The sequence below is a fragment of the Thermobia domestica genome, chromosome 13 (genome assembly GCF_964235325.1).
Source record: "Thermobia domestica chromosome 13, izTheDome1.hap1.1, whole genome shotgun sequence".
NCBI classification, from domain to species: Eukaryota; Metazoa; Arthropoda; class Insecta; order Zygentoma; family Lepismatidae; genus Thermobia; species Thermobia domestica.
Window position 1 is genome coordinate 188,788,899 of NC_137466.1, and position 24,551 is coordinate 188,813,449.

At 38.3% G+C, this 24,551-nt stretch overlaps 1 protein-coding gene across 25 annotated transcripts in view; it reads right to left on the reverse strand.

Moving 5' to 3' along the window:
- Positions 1 to 24,551, reverse strand: part of LOC145668871 (coiled-coil domain-containing protein AGAP005037-like) — a 1,021,830-nt gene that overhangs the window by 269,831 nt on the left and 727,448 nt on the right. The window lies entirely within an intron of this gene.

A 24,551-nucleotide genomic window follows, 5' to 3' on the forward strand; every position in this document is an offset into this window, starting at 1 on the left:
TGGTAAATATCTCAGAAAATGTAAAAGGCAGAGAAACAAAATTACGCACCAAGATACAATAAGGAGGTGAACAACGTCCTAGGTATTTTGTAACATCACCGGATGAACAGTGTTGCCAACCCAATATAAAGTTGTTGTTTTTTAAATGGCACTACGTCAGACTATTACGTACTGTATTTTAAATCAACATGTCAAACACAAACTTAAAATACAAGATTTATTATTCAGTGTTGCAAACTAAGGATGTTATAATATCAAAAACATCCGAAGTTTGGAAGCCTCTATCACATATACAGTACAACAAAGATGGATACGGTAATGTACACTCATGTCCAAAATTATTGTCGCATATATATAATTGTATTCTTGTAAGAATATAATTTGATAATGATTTTGCAGGGTACTTTTAATGCTGATACTATGCGTATAATCGGGAAATGTATATTTGTGGTAAATTTCATAAGAAAAGAATTATAAATACGAAAATTAGAGTGAGTAAAACAAAATGTTGCTAAATGGACAAGAAAGTTTTATTTTCGTTTTATTGTTCTTATTTACTACTCTTTTAACATTAAATTTGCCACATACATGTCTTTGCCGATTATACACATACTAACATTATAAGAAATGCCGGGCGAATTCACTATCAAGTTATATTCCTACAACAACATATTTATAGACATGCGACAATAATTTTGGACATGAGTGTACATCGAAAGTACCTTAGCGTCGGATGCCAAAGAACGAAGTTACAAAGGCTTGAAAATTTGATTTTTTAAAATGTTTTATTTCGAAAAAATGCTTACATAAGTATAATATCTAGTTACTTGTATCGTTTGCAATTGGCAAACAAATCATTTTGATGTTTACAGCACTTCGATATCTCAAACCGTTCCGGAGATATGATAAACAAGTTCGCAACACATTGGTTGCTGAAAATGACGTATTTGTGGAAAATACTTAAAATTATTGTTCTTTTCCTCTTCTTTTACAGCAATACAGCAATAGCTTTTAAGAGCTGTAATTACAAGCTCTCGCAATTATATGATTTAAGTAGTGGAACCTATGTACGTAGAACATAGATAGGTAAAATTGTTGGTGAGACGAATTCTCCTTCCTCCGCCCCTCTCGCTCTAAAGATTTTTTAATTCTGAGCTTTTTAAAACAAGTAGGAGAATCACAGTGTATACCACGTGAAGGAGTTTGGCTAATCATAAATGAAAATTGAAATTTGAATATTTGCAATCCCTCATATTCCATTCCAACACTCAAAAACTTTAGTAAGATTAACGAATATTTGATAATAAAAAAGTACGTATTTAAATTTTTAGACCTGTCGAGTAGAAAGTTATTTAGTTTCATGTTCGCGTTGTATTTTACGACAGATTAGTATTTTGCATCCTGAGCATTATACTAACCCGCTAATTCTTAGAGCACTGCGGGTAATTTATGAAGCAAGGATGATATCTACAATTGTCCGATAGGATTGACAAGAACTAGTATTTTGCATCCTGAGCATTATACTAGCCCGCTGATTCTTAAAGCACTGCGGGTAATCTATCGTTCAAGGATGATATACATTATTCCGATAGGAATACATATATGAGGAATCGTGTTTTTGATTATCCATATCTCAGGATCAACTGGATGGATCATTTCTTTCAACAAACTAGATTCCTAACTTTTGATTGACTGATTGACCAATCCTGGCCAAAATCGACGGTGTCCCATGGTCAAAATCGATGGTGTCCCATGGCCAAAATTGATGGTGTTCCATCAAGTAGTCTTCTCTCTCCTGAACCGACACACCGACAGACAGAATAAATATATACGAGAATTTTTGGTAAGACATACTCTTTAAATATGACTTATTGTCAACATCGTTCTATAAAGACATAAAACTATTTTTCTTTCTTTTTTTTAATTTCTGCAAGGATTTCAGTCACGATCACTGTAAAATCACATTTGGTGGACATAAAAAAAGGAAAAGAAAGAAAAAGCAAAGAAAAAAAAATAGACAGATAAACGTGAAAGATTTTGTAAATATCCTGCTAACATAGACTATTCATACGTTCCATTCATTTACATCAGAAGACCATTCGTTGGGTCTCAGCTGGTTACATTGATGAAACGAAACAATGTAACGACCAAACAAGAAAAAGCCGACGCGACGCACCATTACAACAGCGCCAGGTAGTAAGGGAAAGGCATAATTATGGCGAAGCTGACGGTGATGAGAAGAGCACATTGTGAGTCATAATAGGGAGACTTGTTAAAGCGACAAATGGATCTCTCTCATCGTCTCTGTCTCGTCGTTTCTTCGAGCGCGATGAAGACATTAGAAGAAGCTTTGTGAAACATTAACGAAACACCTATGGTTCTCATATGGAAATGGAAAACAGTGCTCTCCTATCACGGACAGAGTTAGCTCACTAAACTCAAACATCTAGGGATTTAATACTTCGTTCAGCTATGCTGATCCACTGCATCTGTGCGTAAGTAAGTACAGTATATGCCCTGCGTAATAGTGCTCTTGCAACGGAACTACCGTACCGGCTTGAAAATCCAATCAATGCAGGGTAGATTTAGACGTTGTGGGTGCAGTTAATCTAATTATCTATTATCTTCCTAAACGATTATTAATTATACACATCCTATATAGATGAGATGAACAGTGACACTTCCAATCCTGTTTAAATCCAAATTCAGCACCGCAACTTGGGAGAGGGGGAAATATATAAAACCAGGCCCGAAACCAGTCACAAAGGTTTGGGGGAAGCATGGATATGTTAGGGGGGGCCAAGCCATTAAAAATTCTCTTACAAATATCTAAATTGTGCTTTTTGTATTGAGTTCTGGAGGGGCCACGTACAGTTTAGGGGGGCCAGGCCCCCTAGCCCCCCTCTAGTTGCGGGCCTGTATAAAACTGATAGAAAATTATCAATATCAGTGTTGAATCTATAGTTTTCGAGGTAGCTGAGTTGAAGAGTGACATTTCCGATTCCCTTTACATCCATATTCAGCCCCGCAACTTGGGTATCTGGAGGGGGGAGAAATACAAAAAAAATATATCAAAAATGACTACTATTGGAGTCGAATCCATAGTTTTCGTGGTCGCTGAGATGAACAGTGACACTTCCATGCCGTTTATTTCCAAATTCAGCCACGCAACATGGGGAGGAGAAGCGGGCAGAAATATAAAAATGATCGAAAATGTCCGATATCAGAGCGCGCTTTAATTATAGTAGAAAGTGACTGCCTAATGGAACATATTACTATTTCTTTTTCTTAATTTAACCCAGTGAAGCGGTTAATTGATGCTATTACAATATCTAATGAAAAATATGATAGTGTCTAAAGAGCCTTAAGTACAGTATCTATTGAAATAATTGTCCCTTAGTTAATTTTAAGATTATGCCTCGTTCTCTCTGTTACTTTGCTCGGAAAGAGGGATTTAAGAAAAGAACCAGATTAATGTTCTAGACAAATGTTACGCTGTTCGTTACAATTTATTCGAATTTTATTACTTTTGAAGAACAAAACGGAGACGAAAGAAGAAGACTAAAATGAATTTTTTTTTAAACGTCTTTCAAGCCATTTGGCCTTTTAATGTTTTAATTCGAAGTTTTTATTTTTATTTCTCAAAATCTTTCTTTTCATACTACTTTCGTTTTTGTTTTCAAAGTATTAGATTGAAACGAATTAATTCATCAAGTACTCTGACTTATTCTTCCGTTATTTGAAGAGTGTTTTGTCAAAGACTGAATTACAACATTAGAGATTTTATGACTTAGAGAGGTATATTTCCCTCCCAAAATACACTGTTTCCATTTCTACTTTCAAAACTAGTCCAGATTTAAAAATTTCACTTATCTTGTTACTGTAATTTCTTATTTCTTATCCAGGAAAAAGGAAGGAATTATTTAAATATGATTCAAATAAAATCTTAAGTTTGTTTAACGTCCAGTACTTAACTCTATCAGTGTTAACAGGGACGGTTCTATAGGAGGATAAGGGTGAGTAAAGTTTCTCTTAAATTGTATTCAAATCCATGTACGAGAGTAGCTCGAAAAGTACTCGACCTAACAAACAAACAAACAAAAAAAAATGGGAAAAACTATCTTGCTACCTCAACATAGCCTCCTTTTAGCTCAATACACGTTTCCCAGCGATGCTTAACAGCGTCAATACCAAGCATGTTATAAGATAGAGGATCTGCCCATTCGTATCTTCATCTTATGAACTCAGTGAAGCCAAAAAAACAACTGAGCATCATCTGAGCCGGCACGTCTGATTGGCTACTCTCGTTTCCGCCATGTTTGTTGGCTCGAAACATTGCGATCTTAGTGGTGCGGAGCGGGCAGAGTAGATGTGGCGAAGCTGTGACATATGGCTTCACGATTTTGTTTTATGGGCAGATCCTCTATTTTATAACATCCTTGGTCAATACCCTGTTCATAGTGTGAACAGTCGAGCTCCTGAAAATAACCATTAACCACAGACTCCACCTCTTCCCTGTTGGCAAATCTTTTACCACCGAGCCATTTTTTAAAAAAGTTTGGCAGGAAAAAATAAACCGAGGGGTCTAAATCTGACGAATAGGGAGCGTAAGGAAGTAATTTGGGCTCTAATTCGTTGATTTTGGCCATCGCGATTACGGATGTGTGAACAGGTGATTGTTTTCTTGAAACAAGACTCTTTTTCGTCAAATGTGGCTGTTCTTTCTTGATTTCAACGGTCAAAGCTGCAACAAGTTTACATAATACTAGCCGTAAACGGTTTTTCCTTTATGAAGATAATTAATGAAAATTATCCCACTTGCATCTCAAAAAACTTATGCCATGACCTTGCCAACAGATGGAACTGTCTTCCCCTTCTGTAGAGCCGATACCCCCCTTTCAATCCATTGTTTTGACTGTTCTTTCGTCTCAGATGTGAAGTTATAGACCCACGTTTCATCCATGTTACCAATTACGCAAAGCTCAGCTTTATTGCTATGAAACATGGTCAAACACTCGATTGCAACCTCGTGACGCTACTTTTGTTCTATTATGAGCAAACGCGGCTCCCATCTCCCGCATAGCTTTCTCATGTCCAAATTTTCAGTCAATATGCGATACACTGTACAGCACCGTTTGAAGTGCCTACCATATCTGCTAGCTCTCGTATTTTCAGCTGATAGTCATCCAATATCATTTTATGGATTTTCTTCACAATATTTGGCGTGATCACTTCATTTAGTCAACCATTGCTACGTTCGTCTTTGCAGCTCGTATGGCCTCGTTTAACCTTGCAACCCAATATTTTACTGTTGTAAACGAAGGAGCAGACTCTCCCAGAGTAGAATCTAGCTCGGTTTTGATATTGGTTAGACTGAGGCCTTCCAAATGAAAGTACAGTAGAGCGTCGATTATCCGAACTGTGTACTCGCTCGCACCTGTTACTCTCCCACCCTATCGTCCATCATCGCCCTCACTCCCAAACCAAGTTTCCCACAGTAGTCGCCGCACTGAGCCACCGCTGGCGGAACATTGCTTCTAATGGAGCCTTCATAAGGCGCTGCTGACCGGCCAAGCCACCAGTCGCTGTGTTTCAACAATCAGCACACTTCTGTCGGTTTGGCACTGGCTGTAGAAGTAGCGGCAGTATCAAAGCTATTCACAGCAACAGCTGCGCCAGCTTAGAGTTGAGGCGTGCCGCTCCGCGCATAGCAAATAAACATGCACAGTTCGATTATCGGAACAAACCAATTTTCCGAACACCCATGTCCCCCAATTACTTCGGATAATCGACGCTCTACTGTATTGTATCACATAACGATTTTTCCATGTTTACAAATTCACTGAGAGCGTTCACTATCGTGTATTTTCGTCACGAAGAGGGGGTGTGAAGTAACGCATAGTTGCGTGTACTTCTGTCTTAATTTGTTAAATTCAATTTTCATTATTTAATTAATTATTTTCTTTCTACGACTGAATTTTAACAGAATCTTTGAAATCTTTAATTCAATCAAGACAGAACTTCTACCTATGATGGACATTCTCAGACAATTTGAATAAGCATACATTGCTCATTACAAAAGAGACTAATAAATGCAAGACTATCTTAGTTTCCCTTTTTGTGCTCGTGCATTACTCTCCGCCTTTCCTGATGCTTCCTAGTTCATTGTTCGCAAGGGTCATCGCTTTCTGTCGAACAAAACCACGAAGACCACGTACGCAAGGGGTATTCATCATGATTTAGGATTTAGATTTCTGGGCTTTCGGCATCTAAGGTCATTTAGCCCATCACGATTTGAGAGATGACGTCCCTCGGCAAGCACACAATTTGGGGAAAGGGAAGGAAGCGGCCTGGGACCTATAAGTTAAGTACCATCCCGGCATTTGCCTGGTGTGAATGAGGAAAACTCAAAAAAAACCTCATTCAGGGTGGCTGGCCTGAAAAAGCGTATTACACTTTTTCGACCGAGTGCCCCCACCTGGAATCGAACCCGGGACCGCTCGCACCGAAGGCGAGAGCGTTAGCGACTACGCTACGCGGGACCACAGGTTTTTATCATGAAGATTTGAGGAGGATCATATCGAGTGTAGGAGAGAGACAATTCCATTGGAGAAGCCTATCTCCATATTCGATTGAATACCATTCTGAAGGTTCATTGCCACAGAAACTCTTTGTTATAACGTCTGTTAAGTGAAATAGAAATGAAGAACGACATTCATCGCAGATTCATCATAGAAGAAGATCCAACGCTCTTATCAGCTTGACAGGATTAGATTCCAGTTGTTAGCTAATTCCAGTATCACCAGTTTCCTCCAGAGAGAAGATGTAAGAGAGATCCATTCATCATTCCAGATGACGAGGATGACGCCAGTCGATCAGGAATTACTCAGGCTAATGCTCTTCCTTTGTTTTATGATTTAGACCTTTCTCTGTTTACCTTCCTTCCAACTACTCACTTTAAAAATAAAATAAAATAAAATAAAATTGAAGCATTTGAATTTCATTTAAATTCAATCATAACCCTTTACAGTAAAGTACCGTGTTGGACATCAGTTTTCATCCCCATATGTTACATCCCTTTTATAATGATTATTAATGACTATATTCTGAGCTACTAACTGATGATCCCACACACGGCACACTATTGATGGCTGCCAAATAAATACTGAACAACGTAGCGTCTTCAAACTTCAAGCTTAAGCTTTATGAAATTGTTACTTTAGACTAGTGGTTCTCAACCGAAGTGTCGCGACATACTGGTGTATCACCCAGTCCCCTAAGATGTGTCGCGAAATTTTAGAATTTTAAAATCATGAAGCATTTAATAATAATTAGTTAAAATCGAGTCAAACTGTACAAGTCAACGCCTAAAGTGATAGTGTATAATATATATAGTGTTTAATAAACACTAACGGTATAGTGTATAATATAGTGTTTAATAAAAATATTAAACAAGTGTGTCGTGATCTCCTGGACGTTCAGTAAAGTGTGCCGTCAGTCAAAAAAGGTTGAGAACCACTGCTTTGGACCACAGTAATGTTTTTCAAACAACAACTGCCATCTATATATCAGGTCGGATACTTCCGAGACTACCTACTACATACTTGAGAAATTTTCCGTTTATCTCGAATTTGAAAACTTACTTCTTATTTCGATTCTTGTCTCGTCTCGTTTATGTAACACTAGGGATAGGCACGAGTCAAGCTAAAACTCGACTTGACTCAAAACTCTAAGTGAATTGAGTAGAGTCACTGTTTTGAGGTCAAGTTTCGAGCCGAGTCGAGTTTGACGAATGGCTCGCTCTCGTTCAGCTCGTTTTAGCTCGTTTGGAGTCAAATTCGAGTCGAGCTCAAAGATATCTGTTTCGAATCGAGTCGAGTTTCAATGAAAACTCGCTCGAACTCGTTCGTGCCCATCCCTATGTAACACTGTTTTATGTTTCCAACTATATCACGACACTATTTTGTTTCGCATTGCTAATTTGTAGTTCCGATTTACTATGATTTTTCTTCTTTCAAAATAAGCTTTTACTGCTATTTGTTTTAGATATTCTACTTTTAGTTGTTGAAATTATGCTCACCCTATTCCGGGGACTTTCCCTCCGAACCTGCCCTACTTCTCCCGGAGCTTACATAAATTGAAACCTCAGGTCATTCGTGAGCAGGATACATCCTTCAGCAAATAGTGTTCCAGTGTAGCCCCCCCTCACATTTTGATTCCTCCTAAATAGAATTTTCTAGAAGAAAGCCTGCATCGATGGATGTGATTATTTACTTGTTTCTATTACTTTTTGGTCCTTATTCCGTAGCGGTTTGCGACAATGCAACGCAAAATTTGCGTTTTGTGTATGATAGTCGCCATGAATTACTTGTTGCATGATTTGCGTTGCGTCATCAACAAATTTTGCGAACACTGTTACGGAATGAGACCTCTTACGTCTGTCCAGTTTGCTAAGAATATAAAATTAAATCTTTCAGTTTTACGTCCGACAATAATGCCGTGCATGCTAAAGGAGACGGTGACGATGTTAGGCTAGTTTTAGACGGATGCATTTACCGTAGCATTTCACGTAGCAGTTATGCTGCCAAAAATCTCGTATATTATTCTATGGCATCAAAAGTGTATGGTGCTTTTACACGGCAGCATTTTGATAAGCATCTTGTCGTGACGTAGCAAACAGATCACTGGAGAAGAGCGCAATTATGGCTCCGAAACTAAAAACAGAGATTTCAGTTGCTATTTCTTCTAAAGCCCTTTGTTGCATATGCTTATTAATTATGATACAAAGGACTTCTAACTTTGTACAAATAAGGATGTTCCTCATATTTTTCAATGCTTCCGTCTAAAACTAACCTTAACGAATGAAATGGAATTACGAAAGTGGGAGGGAAGGTGAGAACAGTAGTGTTATGTCAAATTTTGCCAGGGGAGGGAAAAAGCTCTACCAACATAAGAATTTAATGTGTTTTATTACTAATTTGTACACAATCTGACCTCTCAAACTCAAGGGAAGGCAACTGCCCTACCTGCACTCCCCAAAATAACGCCTTTGCGGCATAACACTGAGGAAATCCACGCACACGATGTTTGTCTACATCAAGGCCCACTTGGCGCTAGGTGGAATCGAACCAGGGACCCTATGCACCAGAAGTGAATGCTGTATACTGAGAATATGAAAAGCAGGAGTTAGAACTGACTGATTTGTTGCACTGCAATATTTCGATTAGTGATGATTTCAGGAAGTGGCAAGAAAGAAAATTTTCCCCAGGATCAGAAATGGTCAATGCGGATTACCAAAATTTTCTCAGTACTATTTTTCATTCCCTGGGTATTGAAATTCCCCTGGGAAGAAATCTTAAGATAGCGCTGTTTCATATTATTTCCAACTCGTGCAAAGTTCTCAGCTGCAACGTCTCTAAAATTCCGAATGTAACTTATGAAGTTTTATGTATAGAAATTTTCGGAATACTCTTTTACAAGTTACCTTTTAAATTAAGTTTCACCGTCATGACCAATGTGACATCCCTGTTGTACAACTCTATATAGAACCGCTACTGTTTTCACGTCTATGTTCTTAATTTACTTGTGACTCTCGAAAATTATTCACTTTGTTAAATGTTTCGGCATATACTATACAGGGTGTTTCAAAACAACACCCACAACGTCTGGGAGGTGATTCCTGATACCAAGATAAGACAAAAAGTATAAGCAATCTGGGTGCACAAATGCTTCCTTTCGGAATTATAGCCTGCCAAAAACATGAAAAAATGAACTTTAAAGGTCCATAGCTCCAAAACTATGGGACCTACTGTAGTCGGGTCAAGACTTCATTTAGGAACTAATATGTGCGCTATCCAAATATCCATATTTTAGAATTCTGCGGTACTTCCGCAACTTTTTCTTATAGAGCTAGTTGGTGAGTACTTCAAATTATGTCCGTAGCCAAACTCTCTCTATAAAAACTGTTCGGAGAGTACCTTAGGATTCTGAAACATGGATTTTTTGATAGCGCACATATTAGTTTCTAAGTGAAGTCTTTACCCAACTACAGTAGGTCCCATAGTTTTGGAGCTATGGACCTTTAAAGTTCATTTTTTCATGTTTTCGGCAGCCTATAATTCCGAAAGGAAGCATTTGTGCACCCAGGTTGATCTATACTTTTTGTCTTATCTTTGTATCAGGAATCACCTCCCAAACGTTGTCGGTGTTGTTTTGAAACACCCTGTATATTGCAGCTTAAATATTGTGCTACCAAAGAGTTAGACAGAGTAAATGAGTGGTAGAAGCGCAATTTGTTAAACATAAATGCAGATAAATGCAAACGAAGTGGAATGTTTTTAAATTTCAATATAAAATACATGGCAAACAAATAAAGGATGATAACAAACTATCTTCTGAGCATCATATAAATTGTAAATGACGCAAACAGGAATCTTGGATTTATTTTGAGAATGGGGAGGGAATTTAATAAGTGGAATGCTTTAGTGAAATTATATTTTTCATTTGTTAGATCAAAATTAGAATGTGTGTCTATTATATGGAACTCCCACACGAAGAAAGACTCTATTACCTAGAATAGAAAAAGTTCAAAATAAATTTCTGCGGTTTTTGGTATACAAGAGAACAGGTATCTTCCCCAGATATGACAATAGTACTTCGCTTAATGAAAATTTTTAACACAATGTTTCTCAATCATAGAACAGTGTTAAATAACATGATATTCTTGTACAAAATATTAAATTACAAATTAAAAAGTAAGGATTTGGTCTCTACTTTCCATCTCAGGGTACCCAATGGAAACATATGTGTGGGTAACAGAAATTTCTTTCATTGTAAGAAATCTCGAACGAATGTAATAAAACAGTCACTAACGTAGAGGATAGCTACAGTGTACAACACTGGATATGCATGATATGAGTTAGATCAGGGGTAAAAGTGAAGGGGAAGGCGGGGGGATATCGTCCTCCACTTCTAAAAATATTTGTAGCGTCCCCCCGCTTACCAAAGAAATATTACAATGGGAAAGATAGGCAGGGGGACGGCATGACATCAAGCGTCCTCCTACCTTTTCAGATCTATTTTTATCCTTGGTCAGGATAGATTTTGCACATGTATTCCAGCTATTATAAGTAACTCATGATATGAACACTGTAATTGGGTAGAATTACCTGTTGTGTTCTTCTTAAATAAAAATAAAATAGTATTAAAGCACAAAATATTTTCTTAACACAGAGCAAGTAAGGAACCTTTCTACTTTGTGTTTGATACAAATATGAAATAATAAAGATACAGGTTACCCGATATAGCCCACTTAGCCAATTTCCTACAGGGAAAAATGGAGACGTCAAAATTTAAATTAACCCTGTTCCCGTCGTCTAAAATATTTACCCGGAAACTACTCCACAATGACCCATTTTCTTCCATTCTCTTCTTTTCTCCCTCTCTTATTTTTTAAAAACAACGTTTTATTAGGAACGGCCATAACAACCCTTTTAGAGATAGCGAGACAATGCGCAATATTGTACAGATTAAAACCCTATCCTCGACCATACAATGACATTGTCATTTGCCATTAAACCAAATGAATGAATTCTACTTACTCGTGCGCTTAGCTAATTACACAACGCTTTATCCAACGTGTGCTCGGTGTTAATTAAATTCAACAAGGTAGAAAGAAAAGGGAAGAGAAAAATAGACCAGGACCAGGAGCCTAGCTTCGCTTGTCCTCCCAGTTCATATGGCACGACGTTTATCTTCTGTCTTTATAACTCTGGACTGCTCAATAGTAAAACAGCAAGCGACGGAAACCCACAAGACCATTACGAAACATCCAGGTATATCGTCTACCTCAGCTTGGTCAACAACAGAAGTCATTCATACGTACCTACATCCCGCATAATATAACCTAATAATAATTACTTCCGAGAAATGAGGACACTCATGTTAATTTCTCAAAGGAATGAACTGTTAACTAGTAAAATAAGATTCAATCTTTAGTTTAACGTCGCAAGATTACGGAGTATAGAATAAACAATTAGCAGTGCTACGTGTACAACACGTGAATGCGTTTGGTAGTGTGGTGTGATATTATCTCAATTAATATTGAAACCGGAGATGGAAGTAGATTCCTGTCACTTCCGGTTTTAATAGAGAAATTAGAGTGTATGTAGATAGAATATATTGCTATGTTCTATTCGGTAGAATCTTAAATAATAGACTCGAGATTTGAGTCCATCACTATTTATTACAAAAAAATAAAATCTTATAAAAATGTTTACAGAGTTCTTGTAAATATCTAAATGTTTTCAGAGTTCAATAAATATCCTGAGCACACGAAAGTGACCCCGAAATAAAGGTTCCATTGTCTTTGGCTCGTAATGACCTTAGACAGGTATCGAGAATAACACCTTCGCTCATACCAGCCTCAGAAGTGGGTGGTTAAAGGACATCTCCTTTGCTCATAGTAATCTCGGGAGATAGTTAAAGGAATTTTTCGTAGCTCATAGCAGCCCCAGGAGGTGATTAAAAGAATTCTCCTTCGCTCATAGCAGTCCCAGGAGATGGTTTTAAAGGAATTCTTCTAGCTCATGGCGGCCCCAGGAAGTGATTAAAAGAATTCTCCTTCGTTCATAGCAGCCCCAGGAGATGGTTTTAAAGGAATTCTTGATAGCTCATGGCGGCCCCAGGAGGTGATTAAAAGAATTCTCCTTCGCTCATAGCAGCCTCAGGGGATAGTTTTAAAGAAATTCTTGATAGCTCATGGCGGCCCCAGGAGGTGATTAAAAGAATTCTCCTTTGCTCATAGCAGCCTTAGGAGATGGTTCAAAAGGAATTCTTGATAGCTCATGGCGGCCCCAGGAGGTGATTAAAAGAATTCTCCTTCGCTCATAGCAGCCCCAGGAGATGGCTTTAAAGGAATTCTTGATAGCTCATGGCGGCCCCAGGAGGTGATTAAAAGAATTCTCCTTCGCTCATAGCAGCCCCAGGAGATGGTTTTAAAGGAATTCTTCATAGCTCATGGCGGCCCCAGGAGGTGATTAAAACAATTCTCCTTCGCTCATAGCAGCCTCAGGGGATGGGTTTAAAGGAATTCTTCATAGCTCATGGCGGCCCCAGAAGAAACGTGTTAATGGATGAGTGATCAGCGATAAACTGATAGTTTCCTCTTCTTGAGGTTTTCCTTTATAGGCTTGAGAAGCTTAATTGCAGAAAACTGCTTCTCACTATATATTATCGTTTTTACTCTATAGTGATCAACATTAAAATGGGAAGTGGTTGATTTGTGCCAATTTCGATTTGAATAGAGTGTTAAGAGAAAAGATGGTATCTATTCTTAGCACGCTATATCAATTTAAAAAAAAAAATAAAAAAAGCCTCTCGCTATCTCTTATTGATTTTGCTTTTTGTAGATCAATATTGAAACCGGAAGTTGTAGTGGATTTCTACAACTTCCGGTTTTAAGCAGAAAATCAAGGATGGAGATGAAATGCATTCTTGGGACGCTTAATTGATTGCAAGAAGCCAATTCTCGCTATCTATTACCGTTTCATTTCCACCATTTTTGGTTTTAGTATCGCCTTCATGAACGAACTCGATTGATCACAATTGATTGTGATGCATTAAGTAGTTCTTTTGAGACACTTTGTTTCTCGGGTGGATGAACACACACACAACAACAACAACAGACAGGGTAAAGATATAAAGGAGTTTTGTCAAACCAAATTCTTAAAAATCGAAAGGACACAATGTAAACCATCAAAGAGTCAGATGGTGTAGGGCCGAACGTACCGTTATTTCGTGTTTTGTTTGGGGAAGGAAGCAATACCCTAGAGTCTAGACCAAGGATCTTATAAAATAGAGGATCTGCCCTTACAACAAAATCTTGAAGCTATACGTCACAGTTTCACCACCCCTACTCTGCCCACTCCGCCCAATAGCATCGCAATGTTTTGAGCCAACAATCATGGCGGAAACGAAAGTAGCCAATCAGACGATGGCAGAAACGACAGTTGCCAATCTTGCCGATGCTCGGTTGTTTTTTGGCTTCATACATATGGGCAGATCCTCTATTTATAACATCCTTGGTTTAGACAGACATCAATACAGTTTAATGTGTTTTATTAGTAGGCTATAACGTATTATTTATTATACTATGGATTAAAATGTAAATATATCTAACTTAGGGGATGAAGGAATTGCCACCCTCCCAAACAGCCCCAAATGGTGCCTTTGAAATGAAGGATACTAGGAATTAGGAATTAGATTTCTGGACTTTCGGCATCTGCGGGCATATTAGCCTCTCACTAGGATTAGGATTAGGAATCAGATTTCTGGGCTTTCGGCATCTATGGCCATGTTAGCCTATCACTAGGATTAGGATTAGGAATTAGATTTCTGGGTTTTCGGCATCTGCGGCCATATTAGCCCGTCACGTACGAGGAATAATGTCCCTTGCCGATCACACTCTCTGAGAAAAGGGAAGGAATAAAGGATAGGGAAAGGATGGAAACGGTCTGGAACCTGTAATTTAGGTACCATCTCGGCATTTGCCTTGTAGGAAAACCTAACTCACGATAGCTAGCGTGAAAAAGCTTTTTCGACCGAGTGTCCCCACAGGGAATCGAACCCTGGACCACGAAGGATATTGTTCTCTGCTAGTTCAATAGACTCCTGGTCGAACTATGGTTTGTTTCCTATGTCTTTCCGCGTGTTTCAGCTTTTCTTTTGCTAAAATTTTAATGCTATCAAAGACACATTATATTTAAACATTGACTCTACTGTTATATTGTATTATAGTTATAAAGATGGAAACCTATTCTGAGGACGCTGAATCGATTTAAAAATAACGTATCTCGACGTCTGTTACCGTTTTCCCTCTTATATCTGTTGACAGACAGACAGAGGGACAAAGCCGCAATGTACTGTTGAACCAGTGAATATATCCGCTTTAATTTCCCACTGACATGTGAGGAAGAAAGAAAATGCTGAATGCTTACATTCAATTCTATATATAGACGAAGTCGGGGTCTATTACATTTGTAAACCATCTGATGTAATATGCTCTCTGTTTGCACAAATCAATCTATTATTCAAGGCGTTTGGATTAAACGTATTAATAAATAAATACGAACTGTTCGATAACAAACATCCGCCGCGCTGGCCAAGAAACAAATGGAAGCAAATTTCGATTACGTTGCACCCGTTGTCAAAAAGGTATTACAATACAATCCAGAACAAAATGTACAGGGTCGCAAATAGGGGAGCAGGCAGGACCATAGATGTTCATTTTACTCCGACCTCACTCACCCTCGTCCTCGCAGTGGCAGTTGGCCCTCGCCATCGCCAAGGGAACTGTCCATTACCCTCGCGCACCCTCGCTCTCGTGATGGAAACTTGTCCTGGCCCTTGCAAAGGGAGTTGTTTATCACCCTCGTCCTCGCAGTGAAAGTTGGCCCTCGCCTCGCGAGGATGGTTGACCATCGCCCTCGCTCTCGTACTGGAAATTTCTCCTCGCCCTCGCGAGGATGGTTGACCATCGCCCTCGCTCTCGTACTGGAAATTTCTCCTCGCCCTCGCCCTGGCAGTGATAGTTGACCCTCGCCCTCTCGAAGGGAGTTGTCCATTGCCCTCGCTCACCCTCGTCCTCATATCGTTGAGGGCGAGGTTATTTGAGGGTGAGGATCAGATTCTCAATTTTTCCAACCTATTTACTGAATTATTTCCTTAACATACGTCCTAAACAAAGAAAACTACACATTCCATCGTATAACTTACTCCAGATCATCTAAAATGGAACGAATCATTGACTACTCCACGCTTAATATTACCATGAATATGTTCAGATAAAATTTGAATAGAGTTTCCTTTACATCTTTCGGTACAAACTACTGTTGCCCGTGAGACGAGACGAGAAATAATGTTCATCTCTCGTCTCGTAAATTTCATAAAAGTCTCGTCTCGTCTCGTCTCAATTCTCGGAAACTTCTTTACTGTCTCGATTCTCGACGACTCACTTCTCGTCTCGTTCTGTAAATTGACGTACAAAATGTATTCCCTTATCTAGAAGTTTTCAGAATCCTTCTGCGTCACAAGAGGCGTAAGAAGGGTGTATATAACAACATTTAAACCATATTATTATTGGAATATATTATATAATGATTTGAGTGTCTTTAAACGCTCATACATGCTCTTCATTGTGAGCGGTTTTACGTATGGATCATTTAGCACTAAAATAGTGTTTGAGACCTAAGATTTGGGTGAACTAGTGTTGCTCAAAAATCTTGAAAAAATTCTCGTCTTGTCTCGTAGTGCAAATTATAAGAGTGATAAAGATAATGAGGTTTAAAAAGTGTTGTTTTCAATATATTGTTTCTTATAATTATTAACATATAAGGAGATATAAGATTTACGTAAAAGATTGAGTTAGTTATTTGCACGACATTAGTTTGGTGAATTTCGTTTACAATTCCAGCAATAACACCCCTTGTAATATGTGGGATATATTTCTTATGTGCAAAAATCATTGACCATTTTTTAATGTTACTTTTGTGTGTAGAAGTTAGTTTCTATTTTTACTAAGGTGATGAGGAAGACACCTCTACTAAATTCAAAAAAATCTTTGCGTCAGCACAGTACGAAGTGTCGTTTGCCCCTCCCCCTAGCAACACCATATTGCAGCACTTTCAGATCATCAGAGAAACATTTCACTTCCTCCCCCTTCCCCTCTTAGAAGCCCGTCGTGAACCCAGCCCTGAATTCCAGTCCTAGATTACCTGTAGGCGTTATACCTGCAGATAAAAACTTTTCTTCGGGTACCGTAAATTGAAGGTTTGTTCTGACGACTTTTCCGAGAAATGCGTATTGGTTGGTGAGTAAGTAATATTGTCTATTGTATAATAATAATAATAATAATAATAATAATAATAATAATAATAATAATAATAATAATAATAATAATAATAATAATAATAATAATAATAATAATACAGATAAGAACATGTGTCCGATCGAACTTTATTACTACTGCATAAGAACTAATTAAGAAATTATCATATTTAATGTATTTTAGCAGGACAATATGTCTTCAAACACATAATTAAAAGTAGAGGCTGTTCCTGAGGGAAGTCATATAGTTAAAAATTTAAAGCTTTTTTGCTTCAAAGTAAGGGCTGAAAAGGTAATCTAACGGACTTAGAAGATGCAGGGCTCGATTGGGAACACTATTGCGGAACCCCAGGTTCCCAACTAACTTGTATATATAATGCATACACTACATTGCCCCAAAACACATACACACACAATAGTATATTATATATATATATATATATATATATATGTGTGTGTGTGTGTGTGTGTGTGTGTGTGTGTGTGTGTGTATGTGTTTTGTTTGTTTGTTTGTCTTTTGAGCGCATAAAACTTGGTTTTGGGTGGAAGAAGAGAAGAAAAAAAACATACAAAAAAATCGCACTGAGGCTGTACTATAAGGGTTTTCATGGACGTATCATATCCCTTAATATCTATTTTTACAACAGAAGTTGGAAACGTAAAGAAATAAACTATTGCTCAATCAACTTGAATATATTGCTTGTTTCCAGAAACTTAATACAAACTATTCATTTAATAATTGAGCGCGAGCCCGAACGTAAGCCCACTTGAGAGAAATGAGCGCGAGCCCGAGCGAGCCCAGTGCAAAATGGCCATCTATGAACAAAAGTAATTCTCTTGAACTCTCTTTCCATCTGATCTACTGCATTCTGTTGGTTCTCTGATTGTGTTTGTTCAAATATTAGCGCTCTTAAGATCATGTCATTTACTGCTGAATTACGTGAGTGACTGTCTGTCGACCAGCACTCTTTAAACATGACAGTGTACACATTTTTTATCTAAAAAGTCTCTAGCACAAGCAGGGCAAAAATGAGGCACACTCGCTTCTAAACGTAGCGCTATTTCTATCCGGAAACTTTCATGAGAAACAAGTAAATATTATATTAATTTGCATTATTATTTTTAATAATTATAGAAGTACACAAGAGAAATTGTCTACTGCAATTATATGACCAATCTATAATCTTGCTATGATATCAGCTTTTCATCTAGGGGACATGTCAGATGTTATTTTAAATATTATAATCCTCCAAAAATGGTTAAACAGTAAATTCAAAATAGTTGTTGTTAAGGAAGCTTGTCCTTCTTCCTCACGTGAACTCGTTCTCGCGAAGGAAATCGTTCTTCGCCCTCGCGCACCCTAGCCAACGCAGTGAAAGTTGACCCTTTCCCTCGCGCACCCTCGCAGTGACAGTTGGTCCTCGCCCTCGCGAAGGGAGTTGTTCATCGCCCTCGCTCGCCTTCACCCACGTGCTGAAGACTGGTCCTCACCCTCGTTCACCCTCGCCCTCGCGAAGGGAGTTGTACATCGTCCTCGTTCGCCCTCGTCCTCGTGTTGGGAATTTCTCCTCGCCCTCGCGCACCATCGCCATCGCTGTCGAAACTTGTCCTCGCCCTCGCGCACCCTCGCCATCGCTTTCGAAACTTGTCCTCTCCCTTACGTGCCCTCACCATCACTGTCGAAACTTGTCCTCGCCCTCGCAGTGACATTTGGCCTTCGCCCTCGTTCACCCTCGCCCTCGCGAAGGGAGTTGTCCATCGCCCTCGCAATCGTGTTGGGAATTTCTCCTCGCTCTCGCATACCCTCGCCCTCGCTGTCGAAGCTTGTCCTCGCCCTCGCGTCATTGTGGGCGAGGGAATTTGAGAATGAGGATGCCCTCGAGAGGGCCACCCCCGCGAGGGTGAACATCTCTGGGCAGCCCATGTGTTCCAGCTTCCCGACGTCCTGTTAAGCAAGTTGAACCAACAGAAGGCACATAATGCACTTAAAGACACAGTAGTTCACAAAATCCATAATTTTCTAATAGGCATGTTAATGCATTCGTAATAACATACTATACTCGTACATGTAGCATTATTGGGAAGCTTCTTTTTAAATGGAAACGAAATATTTCAGTTCAATGTCTGACAATTACGCCCGTTCGCTAACGGAGAGGATGATTAATGCAAGTGAATAATGATGGAAGAATTGATGGAATGAGAATGTATGAGGAAACGAGAGAACCACGAGAAAACCCACGGACACGATGTTGTCCTTTACGAACTTACTTGCCCGGAGATTGAACCAGGGACCCCACGAACCAGAGGTAAGCGCTCTACCAGTGAGCCACCGTAGCCTTCAAAAGTTCCTTTTAAAAATGAGTTTAATTTTGTTGGCAATCCTTAAAGCAGAACGAAGCTCTTTCATTGTTGTTCCTTAACGATTAATTACATTTGTTTACATTTTTCCCCAGTGAAAGTATGTTTCCCAGGGAACCTGCTATAACTACATTAATTTCCGTTTCGCTGGGAGAATAAAAAAAAAATCTCTATCGCTGTTACAGGTGGTACTTCAGAAATTTAGAACTGCGAATAAATTAAGCACTTTAGTTACAAGCCACCGGAAAAATAAAAGAAAAAAAATATAAATCGGTGTTATAGCTAGATTTCAATCTATACATGAAATGTTTTTATATTGGATCTGAGTGTAATAAAACACTCATACCTTCACCCATGGTAACTGAGCTCCTTCGTGGCTAAACAGTTAGCGTAAGCGCCTTTGGCGTAGGAGACCCGGATTCGTTTCCCGGTGGGAGCTCATATAGTTCGGATTCCGCGTTAATCAGTAGGTCCACGTCTCATATGGCCTCGCTGCTGAACGGAACGTTAAACCCAAAATCAACTCAACTCAACTCAATACTTGCCTGGAGTTTAGAAGTTTCTCTTTAATAGTGAGGATAAGTTTATATGAGACATAGGTCTACAGAGCGTTGTACCATGTCAACATGTATTCTTGCCAGGAATATAGCTCGGGTTTCCTATAAGACAGGTGAGGAAGCTTAACAATTTATCCATGAAGGTGATCACGGGTGAAATGGGTTGGAACACGGAAACGATCAGAGTGAAATTTGCCATTAACAATTTATTTAAGTTTTAAAGTCGATAAATAACGTGAACTTTTTTTCAGACTTTTAGCTATTTTTCAACCAAGTAGGTAAAAGAGAAGGAAAATTAACAAACCATATTACAAGTAAAGGATCCATGTGTGTCCAAAAGTGCCCACTTTGGGCTAGCCTCACTCAAACTCACTCTCATGACATTTCGACCTCACACTCACATCACGCTCACTCGACCTCACGCTGACAGCATCCTTGATATCACAGTCACTCGAACTCACACTCACATCATTTCGACCTCACGCTCACAACATCCTTTCGCTATCACGCTCTCTCGACCTCACACTCGCAACATGATTTGGAACTCGCGCTCACTCAATCCCACTCTCACTTCGCGAGAGTGAGGTGGAGTTAATCGTGAGTTTCAAACTCATGAGCGCTGACCTCATGAGTTCAGGTATCTTTGCGTTTGTGTAACCGTTAAGAAAAGTTCTACAATAGCAGATACTATCAGCGAGTTAGCAGAGTATTCTGCTATAAACAGTACATAAAGAACTACTACTCCCAGTAAAATAAAACCTGTCAATAACTATTGACAACCAAGAACATACAGTACTTTTTTAGTGCAACAAAAGCTCATCTGTTTCGAGTTTCTCGAAAACTACGCATGAGAAATTACTCACACACATGTTATTTCATTCAGCTCGAGAGCTCCTTCGTGGCTAAGCGGTTAGCATGCGTGCCTTTGGGAGACCCAGGTTCGATTCCCGGCGGGAGCTCATGTGGTTCGGATTCCACGTTAATCAGTAGGTCCACGTCTCATATAGCCTCGCTGCTAAACAGGACGTAAAACTCAAAAAATCAATCAATCAATCAATCATTCAGCTCGATGTGACCTATTGACCCATGTATATGCCTCATCTTTCGACATTACTTTGAAAATGAAAAATGAAATTGAATACTCCAGTTTAACGTCCCACAATTATGCCCTTTAGGCTAAGGGAGACGGATGATTAAAGGGAAAGGATGATGAAATAATTGGTGGAATAAAATGTGGGAGGAAACGGAAGTACCCCCACTGACACAATATTGTCCACTACAAACTTATTTGTCCGGGGATCGAACCAAGGGTCCCACGTACACCAGAAGTAAGCGCTCTACGATTGAGCTACTGTGCCTCGACATTATTTTAATTAGACAGAAATTCGTATTTAATAGATAATGACAATTTTAAGTTAAATATCATTAGTCATTCTATGTATTGTCGTCTGGTATTGTTATAATGAAAGTAAGCTTGCTTCACTATCAATTTTATCTCGATAAGTGGCATGGTTCTTATACAGCATTAGCGTCAATTACCTGCTTCGCTGGGTTAAAATATGAAAAATTAGTAATATGTTCCGTTAGTCAGTCACTTTTTACTATTATTGAAGCGCTCTCTGATATCGGTCATTTTCGATCATTTTTATATATCTCCCCCTCCCCAAGCTGAGGGACTGAATTTGGATTTAAACGGCATTGGAATTGTCATTGTTCATCTTAGTGACCCCGAAAACTATGGATTCGACACTAATATCCGTTATATTCGATCATTTTTTTTATATCTCTCCCCCTTCCCCGTCCCGCAAGTTGCGGGGCTGAATTTGGAAAAAAAAATGAAATGAAATCTTTGAGTTTTACTTCCCATGGTTATGCCGGCTAGGCTAAAGGAGATGGTGATGATGAGAAATGAATGAAATGGTGGAATGAAGAAAGTGGGAGGACAAGGGAGAACCCCGAGGAAACCTACGCCCACGGTGCTTGTCTACCACGAAGTTCACTTGGCGCGAGCTGGGATCGAACCAGGGATCCCATGCACCAAAGGTGCTCTACCACTGAGCCACCACAGCCCAGGGGCTGAATTTGAATTTAAACGGCATCGAAAGTGTCACTGTTCATTTCAGCGAACCTGAAAACTATGGTTTCGACACTAATATCGGTCTCTTTTTTTTTTTAAGATAATTTCTAAATACCTCCCCCTTCCCCGCCCTAAATTGTACCGTCAAAGTGAACCCGGCCCGAACCCATCCTCCACCCCTTCCCCTACGTTGTATCGTCAAAGTGAAAAGATAAAAACCATCACAGGCTCGAACCTTATCTTTGTGCCAAATTTGATCGTGATCGATCGCGTGGTTCAAGAATTATGAAGTTTTATTTATTTTTATATATCTCCTTCACCCCTTCCCCCCATGTTGTATCGTCAAAGTGAAAATATAAAAACCATCCCAAGCCCAAACCTCATCCATGTTAAAAAAAAAAAAAAAAAAATGATGAAGATCGGTGGGGTGGTTCAAGAGGTACGGTTTAAAAATGAAACATAGTGTCTTTCATTTTTATATATATAAATAGGTTTACAGATTTAGAAATTAATTGGGTTTTCTCCATTTTCTTAATAACTACGTATGAGGATTTGTATTCAATAATATCAATTTCTTTAGTTCAGTTAGATATATCGATTGATATGCCCTATCTTTGATTATTATTTTTTTCCATTAAACCCTAATATTATTGTATACGTCCCTTATTTTGCTACATTCTCTACCCATGCAATACTTCTTCCAGATAAATTAATCTTTGTGATAAATACCCTCCAAAAATAACGTTAATCATTCATTATATCACGTATTCAACAAAACGCAATCGCCAACTTTGATAAAAAATAAAGCAAAATACTGTAGAACCATAACTCTCTTTGTCCAGATCTTTTGAAGTACAATTCTTCGCACTCTTATCGCTAAAGTTCCAAGATATGCTTTGACATTTCTGGATTCCCTCTTATCGAGTCCTATTATTTATTTTGGACATCGACTCATTTGCTCGCACCACAAAAGTCTTCGTATGCTATTTATACATAGTATCCCCTGACACACTAAGATAGTGTGAATTGATGCACCACATCAAGAACTTCTCATTATTTATTCGCCTTATGTAACTGAAAACATCTGTGTTAGAAACTTCGTAAAGTTACCACAAAAGTGTGTGCTTCTTGTCTTTTTTTAAAATACAAACGGAACCTTCAACTATACCATAAAATTTTAATTGAAGTTTTCAATCATCTGCAATCTTAAAATTATATAATATTGTTCATAATAATAATAATAATAATAATAATAATAATAATAATAATAATAATAATAATAATAATAATAATAATAATAATAATAATAATAATAATAATAATAATAATAATAAATTGGTTGCTTTACTTAGGAACAGTCTTACTTAAGAACTAATTTTCACATTGTAATGAATCCTCTTTGTGGTCAAGTGCCTAATGCATGTATTTTCTACGCGGGCGATCTTGAATTTGATCCCTGATGGGGTAATTCTTACGGATACAAACCCAAGTAATAGCTATGCTCCCACTTTAAACAATGTTTTCCGTCTCACACAGTCTCGGATATTTAAGTTTAGTCAATTAATTAATCCTATCATAATAAGTTCCCTCAGTTCAGAATTTAATACATCTTTAAAATATGTATTTCATGTTACTGACTAATGAGGCTGGTCACTTGCTGCAAATTTAGATGCTTCTATGCACTATGATTCACTCTAATTGTGGTTTACAACCACTGTGCTACGTACTCCCATAGGGTGTGTCGCAAAATTTTGGAATTTAAAAATCATAAAACACCTCGTAATTAATTAAAAATAAATTTTGACACAGACTGTACCAGTCAACGCCTCTAACTACAGCAATAATGCTCAGTACTACATCAGTCACTACATTATAGAAACTAAATAGTCTTACACAATTATAATTTATATTAGATCAGAACATGAAAGAATACATGGAGAATATGGATTGAAAGACAGAAAAAAAGGAAGGCGAGAATATACTACAAGTGATGGAAGCATAAGATCTCGCTATCCTGAATACCTTCTACAAGAAGAAATAATATCTTATTACATGTAAGAGAGGCCCCTGTAATGAGTACGATTTTATGAAACATTTGTAGACAGACAGAGGAGAAAGATGAAAAATTTAGCAGGGATTTACTCTGTCCTACAGACTTCCAGGCTTGCGTTTGACATCAACAGCACACTCTGGACATAGTGAGCCTTAGCGTACGCAGAATCATATCGACGGGTGAGATTCAAGAAAACTTCTAAATTCATATCATTTCAGGAATTTTGTGAATGTATATAATTATGATAAATGTTTATTTTTTTTTCATAATATCTTGTTCAAAATAAAGTTAAGGCCTGCATACGCCATTGCTGTGAGTAACCGCTCTTCCCCACAATGACTACATTAACAGCGGCATGACCGTTTTGAAGTGGGAGAAATTTTCCTCATAACACACCTTCGGAGAACCTTCTTATTATCCACCACTATGGATTCACCGTATCCTGGATTTGTAATCGACAACCGTAAAGAAAATAAACCTATATTTTTTAAGCAGTGATCGCGACTATATAATTTAATATTTTAGAATACATCCTTTCCATGGAAAAATGAGATAGTGATGAGAAGAAATTTGGAAAGAAAAAGGGATAAGTTAGGAGCACATCCTACTATGACGAATCATA